The following is a 12,984-nucleotide window of genomic DNA, read 5'->3' on the forward strand; positions in this document are numbered from 1 at the left end:
TTTGGTCGTATTCGAACCGGAAGCCCCTAAGTTCTGCTTTTTCACAAGTTTATTCTGAGGTATGCATGGCCGGGTCTCACTTGCCGGTTTAACTTTGGTTCACAGTGTTAGTTGCATGTCATGGGTGTCATTAAAGCAAGTAAATCAGAGTTAAGGTGTCAGCCTCACTGCCCGGGTTATTTGAACCGGCAGTTGTTTACAGGCTATTAAATGTGTTATTCTGGCTGTGTTCAGAGTATAATTAAGGACCAGTCTTTTTTGATTCATATTCCGGGTTATTTATCTCAAACACCTGATTCTCAGGGCGGTAAGCCGCCTCGAGACTTGTGATTTTCCCTTTCTATGCAGATACTTAAAGGCATCTTTTGAGGTTGAGAAAAACAAAGGGATGATTATGACCCGGAGAAACATCAAAGAGACAAATTCAAAGGGCTTTTGCATTCAAAACGTGCACGATGACACGGCAGAGATAAATTGTTGCACTTACTCCATTACAATAATTTTTCAAGTCTAAAAGATGGAACAATGTTTGATAAGCCGCCAGCTAATTTATGATGCCCGCTGAGTTGAAGTCCCCGGCTCATTCCTGTCTTCTCCTCCGGTTGATCCCAAGACCTCGAAGGTCGATGATTTCCAGTCGATGCCGCTGAGAGCTTCGAACTGGGCTTCTTCGTCAATTAACCCGGCCGGGTCAATCTCCGGGGCGAAGGTGTGCTGACGAGCCGGAGGGATCAGATTGAGGGCTTCATAGCGAGGGGTTGGAATCCTCTGATTCTCCGCATCGTAACCCGGCTGGTACTTGGTCAAGTCGGTGTCGTTCCCGATGAGGGTGGCCACCGGGCGTACAACCTTCACACATGCCGCGAAGTCCTTCTGGTCGAAGGCTGAGCCGTCTTCCTTCAAGCTTGGGTAACCCAGGGCGATGTCTGCCGGGTCTAGCTCCGGCAGGAATGCTTTGGCCCGGCTCAGCGCGGCGATTGCTCCGGCTCTCGCGGAGGCCCGTCGTAACTCCTGGATCCGCTGCGGCAGAACAGCGAGCCGGCGCAGGACTTCGGCCAGATGAGCTGGCACCTCGTTGGATAGAGCCACCACAGCTAAGGCACGCTGCGACCCGGTGTAGAGCTGTTCCACCAGGGTGTACACGGCCTTTAACTTGGTGACCACGCTCTGGTTGAGGTTGGCACTCCTGGGACCTGTTTAACAAGATCAGATAAGCCGATGACAAGGATGAATCATGACATATACAGACTTGATGAAAGCCGGTGAGGCGACTTACCGAAGATAGCAGCCACCATTTGGGAAACCTGGCGCTTTAAGCCGGAGAGCTCGGCGGTCTTCTCAGTGAGGGCCTTCTCCGCCTGTTCCGCCCGGGTTACCAGTGCGGCCTTCTCTTCAACCCAGGCTTTCCTCTCAGCATCAAACTCGGTCTTCAACTTTTCTTGAGTGGCAATGCTGGATACAAACTTGGCGTTTGCCTTCCGGATCTCCGTTTCCTGCATCTTTAGCCGGCTCTTGAGATCCGCAAGATCCGCCTCTAGTTTCTTGCCAACAGCCTGCATGTATTTCCGGGTAATTAACAGTTGTTATATAAGTCCCAAGCGCTTTCCAAGCAAAGGCACTTGGCACTTGGGAGCTAATGCACATTGAACGTCTCTATCTATGTACTGCCGGCTCAGTTGAGTAAGCCGGAACCTAAGTCTACAACATATTCAAGTATAAGTCATCAACTTGGGGGCTAGCATGGCAAAGGTAACTATGCAGTAAAGTAAGAAGACGGCAGAAGGATACCTCGGATTTTTGTTGGATCTGGTTGACCATGGCAACCTCGGCGTCCCGGCTCTTGTGGACTTGGCTGATGTAGCCAGAGACGAGCTCTCCAATGCTCAAATCGGTGTAGCCAGAGAGGTCCAGGTTCACCCAGTGGGGCTGCAAGAACTCCCCCTTCGCGGAGCACTTGGCCAACGCGGTCGGTCTCCCCGGCTCAACGAATTCCGTCCGGGTGATTACCACGTCCGGGTCATCTGCTGGTGGGGCTGAGCCGGAAGCCTCCGGGTTAACCGACGCTTCGGTCATTGTCTTGGTAGTCGGGGCAGGGGCCTCAGGCGCCGTGTCCATTGGAATGGTGGCTTCGGGGGCGGAGGTAGCTGGCGGCTCTTGAGCCGTCGCCTCCGGGTCAGGCAAGTCTGGCACTCCGGCTGATCTGGTTTTCTTTGCTCTTTTGGTGAGCTTTGCCTGGGCACTGAAAAGATAGAAGTGTTAGGCACACAAAGAGTAAGTACAGACAGATAATGTAAGGAGATTGTTATTACCCGGGTGCAGTCTTGAAGGCCGGCAGACTTGACTGCATGGAGTCACCCGAAGAGGGGGAGGTCTCCTGATAATTGGAGTCAGAAGAGTTGAGTGGCTGACGGATAACACCCGCCAACGGATGAAAAGGGTACAAGTGAGAAAAAACCTCAGTGCGACGCTTCCTTGTTGCGTCGGGTAACCCGGCGGAGAGGTCGGTGTCCTTACGGGCCCGGGTGTGACGCCGGCTTTCGTGAACCTGCTGCTTCAAAAGAAATTGAGGGTCTTGATGAGCTAATGGATGTGAAAAGCTTACTTTCCGGGTTACTCTTCGGACTTTCAGCTGTGGAAAAGGCTCCGAGTCGGAGGAAAGTGACATTACCTCTTCAACCACCGGGTTACTGGCGCCGGTGTCATCCTGTCAATGAGCAAATGTTGATAAGGCGGACAGCAACAAACAACAAATATGGCAAGAATTTAAAGGTTTAAGGATTACCTCTGACTCGGAGCTGTCGCTTAATTGCAATAGCTCCGAAGCAGTGGGTCTGCTTCCCTTTTTGCGAGGGGCGGCTTTCTTGGCGGCTTTCTTCGCCTTCCTGGCCTTCTTGGCCGCCTCATGGTCATATTTGACCCGCCAGAATTTATCATCAGCCTGAAAGATACAATGATTGATTCTTAAAACGGTTCAGTTGAAGGTTATATGCAAACGAAGATAAGAGTTAAAGTCAGCGGCTTACCGCTGGGGCTGGATTGGTCTTGCAGAAGGGGGCTAGCCCGGTTCTTCCGCAGTCTGCCAAGCTCTCGTTTAGAAGAGCCTTGGTCTCTTCCTCTGCAACGTCTTCTGGAAGATCATTGCGACTGTGCCTCTGCGGGTCATCCTTTCGCCCGGTGTACTCACACATTAAGCCGGGGCTGCGGCTCAATGGGATCACCCGCCATGAGATCCAGACCCGGACCAGATCAATTCTGTTCAGACCGTTGCCTAGCAGGGCTTTGATCTTATTGATCGTTGGAAGCAGAGGCTAGCATTCCGCGGCAGTCAGTTTGTCGGATAGCGGATGAGTCGGCTCTAGGCGCGTTGGGCGAAAGCCGGGCAGCGGGTTCTCGTCAGACGGGGACGTATCTTGGCAGTAGAACCAAGTCATATTCCAGTCCTTGGGGTGGCTCGGCGGCTCTGCGTAAGGGAACAGACAGTCCCTACGCCGCTGGATGGAGATGTGGCCTAACTCTAGACTTGGCCCGTTGGCACATTCATTTTGGCGGTTTAAGTAGAACAGCTCTCTGAAAAGCAGCAAACTGGGCTCTTCTCCAAGGTACACTTCGCAAAAGACTTGGAAGTTGCAGATGTTGGATACGGAATTGGGTCCTATCCTGAGGCCGTAGGTCAAAGAAGTTGAGCACGTCCCTGAAAAACTATGAGCCGGGCGGTGCGAAGCCCCGGCTCATATGGTCTGCAAAGATCACTACCTCCCCGTCCCTTGGCTGTGGTCTCTCTTCCGACGGGTCAGGGGCACGGTAGGACATGTTTTCCTTCTTAGGCAAGTATCCGGACTTAACGAAATTGGCCAGGGTTTCGTCGGTGACGTTGGACCTCATCTAGTTGCAAGTGATAGGAGCCTTGGGAGGCATGGTGAAGGTTGGTGGTCTATGATAAAGAGAAAAGTGTCCGGGTTAATTGTAAGCCGGAGTCTATCGTTCAAACTAAGGTGACGGTTTATGAAGGGGACTAATGATATATACTCAGTTACAGTGGGTTATTTAAGCCGTAGGGGGATTCAGAGAAAGTTGGTTATCTACGGTTTTACCACAGTTAAGCCGGAGGATTCTACAGAACATAGTTCTCTTTAAACCGGAAAGTTCTATGGCGCATGTTTTCTTTAAACCGGAGATATAAGCCGCCAAGATTCAATGGTTGCAGTTTTTACTAAGTGTGGTAAAACAGGTTTCACATATGGCAGTAACTTTGTTGGATCAAAATGGTCAGGTGAAATGAAAACTTTCTAGACCTAGAAACAGACGAGCGGATATTCTAGAGCTCGAACGAAGCATTTAAACAGTGGAAGGAGATCTACTGGTACTTGAAATGAGGCTTAAACAGCTACCGCACTAGTTCTATGCAAGGTTAAAGATCAACCAAGTACAGTGGCTACAAAAACTACCGAGGTTTGTGGCAATGGCGATGAACGCGAAGAACATAGACGAACCCTACGGTAGATCTATCTGACAGGGCAAAGGAGACTCGCCGGAGTTGGAGAAGAGCGGAGGTCGCCGCCGTGTATCTGGTCCAGATCAGGGTGATGCAGCGGCCGGGTTGATGAAGACCAGGGGCGCGACGGCGGCGGCAGTGGCGGAGCTCGGGCAGAGGAGCGACGGCGCGAGGAGGAAGAAGAGAGCGTGAGAAGAGCAAGTTGGGCCGGCCTATTTATAAGGCGAAGTCATAAGTGGGCGCGAGATTCAAGGAGACCACGGCGTGGTTATGTCCCCCTCACGACGCCTTGATTTTCGGAATGACAGTAAAAGCAAAGATCCGTTGCGGATCTGGCGGAGTAAAAAGCGGACTTAATGGAGGATGATGTCACGGCGGATTATCCGGAGTCCAGAGGATGACGTCACTCCGGGTTATGGCCTTCCCATGAATGGTAAGCCGGAGATTTTTTCGGTCAGAAGAGTTGAAGATTGACATGAGCCGGCTCAAATCAATCTGGGGCCTAATGTTGAGAATATAGACCTTAGAGTCACCCGCCAGGAGAGGCCGGGTTACTCGTACGGTTGTTATCAGAAGCCTGGAGCCAAGTCTCAAGACGATGGGCCAGAGATGGGCTGAGACCCGGATATGGCTTAAGGCCCGTAGTTACAATCATTGTTATAGTAAACTTGTAGCGTAAGGCATGCATAGTTTAGAGTCCGAGCCGGACACTCTTATGAGCCGGCTGGGACTCTAAGGGCTGCTGGGCGTCAGCCTCCCTATATAAAGGGACGACCCGGCAGCGGTTTAAGGGCGACAACAATCTCATCGAGAGCCGGGGATGGTTGTTTAACTCCTGGCGATCGTAACCCTAATCAATATCACCCCAAACTGGACGTAGGCTTTACCTTCACCGTAAGGGGCCGAACCAGTATAAACCCTCGTGTTCCTTGTCCCGCATAACCCCTTCAAGCTTCCTAGTTGCGATGGCTCCACGACTAAGTCCTAGCTCAAGGACATCTGCCGTGACAATTCCACGACAGGTCTGGTACTGCCCCTTTGCTTGCATATAGAATAGCATCTTCGTCTTGTTCTTCAGTCGCTTAGCCCAAGAAGGCTCAGAGGTGGGAGGGATGTAACCCTCAGAGCTGTCCTCGTCTGCTGCCTCCTCCTCATCCTCATCTGCATCCACGTCCATGGCAGCCGCAGTATCCGCACGAGAGGTAGTGTTGGCCCACTGAGGCTTGATACGGAGGTTGATGGGCTCATGCCGGATCCAACCAGGGGCCTCAAACTCATCCTGAGGGTAGACCCGCTCCCAGGTAGCCGAGATCAACTGAAACAGATAAGGTCCATAGATGGGGACCTTGCGGTTGTAGACCGCAAAGCGAAGCTCATGCCACATGATATGAGAGACATCAAGTGGTGGTGTCTGAGAGTTGCGAGCATCTTCACACAGGAGCATCATATCCACAAGATAGGCATGCACCTTGTCCTTGTCCCCAATGCGTGGGAAGAGAGTGTTGCGGAAGATCCGGTGCATGATGTCAAGAAAGGAGTTGAGTACCCAAGTTGACTTGCCATTGGAGAGCCTCTTCTCCACATAGTAGGGCATAAGCTTGTTCTTGTTGGCAGACTCGGGATTGGCATGAGGGCGAACACCTTGGGGTGTGGCGAGCCCCTCATCCGGAACCCCAAGCAAGCTCATGAATTCCTTCCAAGTAGCAGTCAGCTGCCGACCATTGGTCATCCAAGTCATGGTCCTTTCCTCATTGGGATGAAAATGCACTGAGGCAAAGAACTGAGCAAGGATCTTAGGATCATAGTCTTTGTGGAATGAGATGATATGCTCAATGCCAAATTGCTCCACTAGGTCCAAAGCCTCACCAAAGTATTCCCGGTGCGCCTCTTTGCGCATGTGATGCATGTTGATCCACTTCACCTCCACTTGGATATTTTGCTTGGCCTTGATGACATCCAGATAAATGAGATTCTGCTGCTTGGTCCAGAATAGATCATTCCCTCGAAAGTTAGCACGAGGGTTTCCATACGGATTGATCTTCCTCCAAGAGATGAACTCAGCAAGCGGTATCTCATTACCCTTGGCGGGTTCCTTCTCTTTGGTGGCAGTGGTCTTGGTTCTGCGTTGGGGGGCATTGGAGCCCTCTGCTTCCTCTGTGTTGCACATACGCTTGGACCCCGTGTCACGGCTTGGATTGGAGCGGCGAGCTAGAGCACCTGAGCCACCACCTAAAACACACACCACAAAACAAACACGCACGAAACACGAGAAGGATCAATGCAAAGACCACAACAAAGCAAGTGAAACAAGTAGACATGGCACGTGAGAAGTGCCACAAGAGGGATTTGAGACAATCATAATATCGTGTGTTGCGCCACGTGCGGTACTACAACTCCAAGGAGCGGTAGTACCGGACGTGCGGTAGTACCGCACCTGGAGAGCAGTAGTACCGCACGGTGCAGATCTGAAACAGCCATGGAGATCTGAGCACAACCGTGTCAACACGCGGTACTACGGTCGATCAAATCCATCATGGGACAACTATAGCAAGTACCATCACTACACAAAACTTCTCTCCTACATCCTACTCTTGCATAGATTTGGCCTAAAATCTCAAGAACAACTTGCATCTCCCCAAAACCTAAAAACAACAAGACGAACAAGAAAAAGGGACGGATTGGGGAGAAACCTTGTTCCATGGCAAGAGGGAGTGGTGGGGAACGATCCCACCGGTCGGAATCCGAAGAGAGAGGCCGGAGACGGAGATCCGGCGAGGACCTCCGGCGCCGTTGTTGAGAGAGAGAGAGACGGAGCGGGGAGAGAGACAAATGGGTATGGGGGAGTTAGAACTCCCCTGCCCGTGTTTAACCCCCACACGCCCTCGACCGCACGGTAGTACCGCACGTCAACGCGGTACTACCGCCCCGGGCGAAAGTACCGCACCGTGACTATAGTACCGCTCCCCCAGGCGGCAGTAAAAAATTACTGCCGCACTGGGTGCGGTAGTACCATGCGCTCCTTACGCGGTAGTACCGCACGTCATTGCGGTAGTACCGCCCGGGCGGAAGTACCGCACCGAGGCCGTAGTACCGCTCTTCCAGGCGGCAGTAAAAAATTACTGCCGCGCTGGGTGCGGAAGTACCGCGCCCCCCTTGCGGTAGTACCGTGGCAGGCCGCGGTAGTACCGTGAGCTCAAGAAAAGATAGTTTCAACCAAAAGAGAGGACACCGAAGCACGGAACCTTCAAGCAAGAGACCACACCAAAGAGCTAACACACTGGACACCACAAGCACAAGCTCGGCACGAAGGAAGAAAGGCAAGAGACAACACAGACCAAAAACGAGACACAAACTCTCCTAGGAGAGGGCGGTGGCCGAAGTCACCTATGTTTGAGTCAATTGGTATGGCACCGCGAAGAATTATCCTTGGGACCATGACCAAAACTCGTCTTTGAAGCACAAGTACCATCAAAAATGGCTAATGTGAAAGAGTTGATCACTTTATGCATAATGGGGGAGGGAGAGTTCATTGAGAGAACAACACTCCCCCTATGTCCATGCCTACACCTAGATTAGACAACAAGTTGAGTGTGGTGGGGTGTGCAAGGGTTCAAGCAACATTGCTCGAATCAATGATATTTAGCTCATGCCTTAACTCACGAAATCTTGCTTCATCCAAAGGCTTCGTGAAAATATCTGCAAGGTTATCATGGGTGTTGACGTAGTTGAGCTCGATCTCCCCTCGCCTAATGTGATCTCGGATGAAGTGATACCGAATCTCAATATGCTTCGTCTTGAAGTGTTGCACGGGGTTGAGAGAAATCTTGATGGCACTTTCATTATCACACCAAAGAGGCACTTTGTCACAAATGACACCGTAATCCTTTAAAGTTTGCCTCATCCATAAGAGTTGTGCACAACAACTCCCGGCCGCCACATACTCCGCTTCGGTGGACGAGAGAGACACACAACTTTGCTTTTTCGAAGACCAACTTACCAAAGATCAACCAAGTAATTGGCACCCTCCAAAAGTGGACTTCCTATCCACTTTGTCTCCCGCCCAATCGGAGTACGAATATCCTACAAGCTTGAAGTTTGCTCCTCTTGGGTACCATAAGCCAAAGTTTGGGGTATGAGCCAAATATCTAAAGATTCGCTTGACCGCCACAAAGTGGCTTTCCTTAGGTGCGGCTTGAAACCGTGCACAAATTCCCACACTCAACATGATATCCGGTCTAGATGCACAAAGGTAAAGCAAGGAACCAATCATGGAGCGATATACCTTTTGATCCACCGCTTTACCATTGGGATTGATGTCAAGTTGGCACTTGGTGGGCATTGGAGTGGACGCCGGCTTGACATCACTTATCTTGAATCTCTTGAGCATGTCTTGAGTGTATTTGGCTTGGCTGATGAAGGTTCCTTCTCTTCTTTGCTTTACTTCAAAACCGAGAAAGAACTTCAACTCTCCCATGGAAGACATCGTAGTCGATACCCTCGACTTGGGAGTAGCCTTGTGCCACCAATCGTGCCTTGTTGCGGATGATGGTCCCATGAGCATCTTGCTTGTTCTTGAATATCCACTTGGTTCCAATGACATTGTGGTTCCCCGTTGGCCTTGGCACTAATCTCCACACCTTGTTGTACTCAAAGTTGTTGAGTTCTTCATGCATGTCATTAATCCAATCCGGCTTCGAGTGCTTCATATACCTTTTGGGGTTCAACACAAGAGACAAACGCGTGATGTTCACAATAGTTTGCCAATTGTCTACGAGTGCTTACCCCCTTTTGAATGCTTCCAAGCACATTCTTCATGAGATGACCCTTGGTGGAGAGCTTGGATGCAATCTTGGCGGCACGACGCTCCAATTCCTCCTCGGTGGTGAGTTGAGGAGCGGTCACTTGATCATCTTGAGCGCCGTCTTGAGCTTGTTCTTGATCTTGAACTTGCTCGGGGAGAGAACTTGACCTTGGGCATCACTTGGTGTGTCAACACCGTCTTGAGCATGATCTTTCCCTTGGTCTTGTTCATGAGGTTGAGGGCCTTCACTTTGTTCTTCGAAAGCGTGTGGGCCTTGGGTTGGTGATGGCTCCACTTGAGTGGAGCATTGTCCTTCTCCTTCGGCCACAAGGGGTTCCTCAATGGGTAGGATAAAACCAACACCCATTCTTCTTATGGCTTGAGGAGGAATTTCATCACCTACATCACAAGTGCCACTTTGCTCCACTTGGGAGCCGTTACTCTCATCAAACTCCACGTTACACGTCTCCTCAATAAGTCCCGTGGATTTATTGAGGACACGGTAAGCATGAGAGTTTGTAGCATAACCAACAAATATGCCCTCATAAGCTCTAGCCTCAAATTTATACAATCGAACACCTTTCTTGAGAATGAAGCACTGACACCCGAACACCCAAAAATACTTGAGGTTGGGCTTGTTATCGGTGAGAATATCATATGGAGTCTTGTTCAAGCCCTTGCAGAGGTAGAGCCGATTGGATGCATGACACGCGGTGTTGATGGCTTCGGCCCAAAAGTTGTATGGAGACTTGAACTCTGCCATCATGGTCCTTGCCACATCCATCAACGTCCGGTTCTTCCTCTCCGCAACACCGTTTTGTTGAGGGTTGTAAGGTGCGGAATATTGATGCTTGATCCCCTCATCACTAAGAAACTCATCCAAGGTGTAGTTCTTGAACTCGGTGCCGTTGTCACTTCTTATTGTCAATATCTTTGCATTGTGTTGACGTTGGGCTTCATTTGCAAAGTCAATAACGGTTTGTTGGGTCTCGCTCTTCCTCTTGAAGAAATACACCCAAGTGTATCTTGAATAGTCATCCACAATCACCAAGCAATACTTCCTACCCCCAAGACTATCAAAAGATGGAGGCCCAAAGAGATCCAAATGAAGGAGCTCCAAAGGCCTCTTCGAGTAAATAATAGTCGTGGGAGGGTGAGCCTTCTCATGTAGCTTTCCTTCGATACAAGCACTACAAGCACGATCTTTAGCAAAACTAACATTCGTTAGTCCACGGACATGGTCCCCCCTGAGAAGACTTTGCAAAGATCTCATATTGACATGGGCTAAACGGCGATGCCAAAGCCATCCCACGTCAACCTTAGCCATTAGGCATGTCGCGGTCTTAGTGGGTCGCTCCGAAAAGTTAATCACATAGAGACCATTCTCGACATGCCCAACAAAGGCTACTTTAAGAATCTTGCTCCACAAGAGGGCCACGGTATCAATATCAAAGAAAGCGGCAAAGCCCATGATTGCAAGTTGACGAACGGAAAGTAAATTGTATGCAAGGGACTCAACAAGCATGACCTTCTCGATCGAGATCATGAGAAATGAGAACTTTGCCAAGTCCCAATACCTTAGAAGACGAGGCATCACCCCCTCGACATTGGTGGGCATAGATGGAATCTTGTGCTCATCCACCACCAAGTCCTTGCTTCCAGTCATATGATTTGTAGCTCCACTATCGAGCAACCATGATCCCCCACCGGAAGCAAACACCTACAAGAGATCAATGCTTGGTTTTAGGTACCCATTTTGTAATGGGTCCTTTGATGTTAGTAACAAGGGTCTTAGGAACCCAAATAGACCATTCAATATACTCATGAGTAGAACCAACAAATTTGGCATAAACATGCCCATCACTTGCACGGCATAACACATAAGAAGGATTAAAGTCGCCGGCTTTGTTGGAAGGGGTGGCATTGCCCTTCTTGACACCGCCACCCTTTGCATTGTTCTTCTTCTCCTTGGAAGCACCCTCTCCCTCCTTCACAAAAGTTTTCTTGAGAGGAGGAGGTGGCTTCGTCTTGTCATTCTTCTTCTTGTTCTTGGGATTGGGTGTGAACCCAATCCCCTCCTTGGCCACAACTTCCTTTTGATTGCTCAAAAGGCCGTTGAGGTTCTTCTCACCTTGTATGCATGACACAGGGCCTTTCTCAAGTTGCTCCTTCAACTTAGAATTCTCCTCAACAAGATGCACATGCTCACAACAAGGGTTAGTAGCATTTGCATTATCAATTAACACCATATGAGGAAAGGTGGATTTCTCCTTAGTTAGATTCACTTGGAGTTGATCATGAGACTCCTTGAGGCTAGCATGAACACCCTTCAAGACTTTGTGAGCCTTGTCGAGAATGTCAAACTCCTCTTTGAGTCTAGCAAGATCAACCCCAAGCTTTGCCTTCTCGGAGTTTAGCACACAAGACACAACAAGAGCATGATCAAGATCTTTCTTTTACTTAGCATGATCATCGTTGTGTGACTCCTCAAGAGCCAAACGAAGATCACGCTCTTCGTCAAGAGCATTGGAAAGATCCGAAATCTCATCGGCATAGTCACGACTATGCCCCTCCATCTTAGAGATGGTATCTTCGTGAGCCTCGATCATGTCATTGGCTTCACCAAGTTGTTCCAAGAGAGCAACGAAGTGCTTCCTGGATTTACCCTTGAGTTTACCCATAAAGGTCTCAAACTCATTCTCCTCCACATTTGTCCCCTCATATTCATCAATGCTATCCATCGAAGAAGGATGATTAATGATGGTAGTTTTGATGTTGGGGGTTACCTTGTTGGTGGCTTCAGCCAGGAGGCACTTGGCGGTGATGTTCTCATTTGGTGAGTCGGAGAGAGACATCCGTGGAGTCGTCGCAATGGCAACGGAGGCCATGGCAACCGACTCACCATCTTCATCATCGTCATCATCCTCATTGTACTATTCTTGTAACACCAATGCCTTGGGAGGAGTCTTCTTGGTGAAGTTGCTCTTGTTGGGGAACGACTTGGCCTTGTCCTTTCGGATGAGCTTGCCACCATTGTCTTCCCTCTTCTCGTAAGGGCACTCCGCAACAAAGTGGCTCACATTAGCACAATTGAAGCAAGTCCTCACTCGTTGCTTGCCCTTTGTGCCACTTGAATTGTTCTTGTTGAAGTTTGGCCTTGAGTTCTTCTTGCTCCAAAATTGCCTTGAAGCAAGAGCCATGTGTTCATGATAGGCATACTTCGTATCTTCGAGGTTGCTCTCCTCTTCTTCCTCTTCATCCTCTTCCTCCATACTCACCTTGGCCTTTAGCGCAAGGTTGGGCTTCTTTACTCTTTGAGAGCGAAGAACCGCATTGTCGGCGGTCTTGTCCAAGATGCTCATAGCAACAAACTCATCCAACACTTCACTTGAGGACAAGGTGTGGAAGTCCGGCCTTTGACGAATGACGGAGGACATGGCTTTGGGGTAGGGCATCATTGCCTTGAGGAATTTGCGCTTGATCCAATTTTCATCCATGTCCTTACTTCCATGATCTCAGAGAGAGACCGCGAGTTTGGTTACTCTCCGATAAAGCTCGCGAGGTTCTTCATCTTCTTTCATTGCAAACTCATCGGCTTCATCTTGCACCACTTCATAGTTGGAGCGTTGAATGCTTGCGCTTCCCCGATAGAGGGAAATCACTTATTGCCAAGCATCTTTGGCAATGGTGT

Source organism: Triticum aestivum, chromosome 6D (genome assembly GCF_018294505.1).
Source record: "Triticum aestivum cultivar Chinese Spring chromosome 6D, IWGSC CS RefSeq v2.1, whole genome shotgun sequence".
Taxonomy (NCBI): domain Eukaryota; kingdom Viridiplantae; phylum Streptophyta; class Magnoliopsida; order Poales; family Poaceae; genus Triticum; species Triticum aestivum.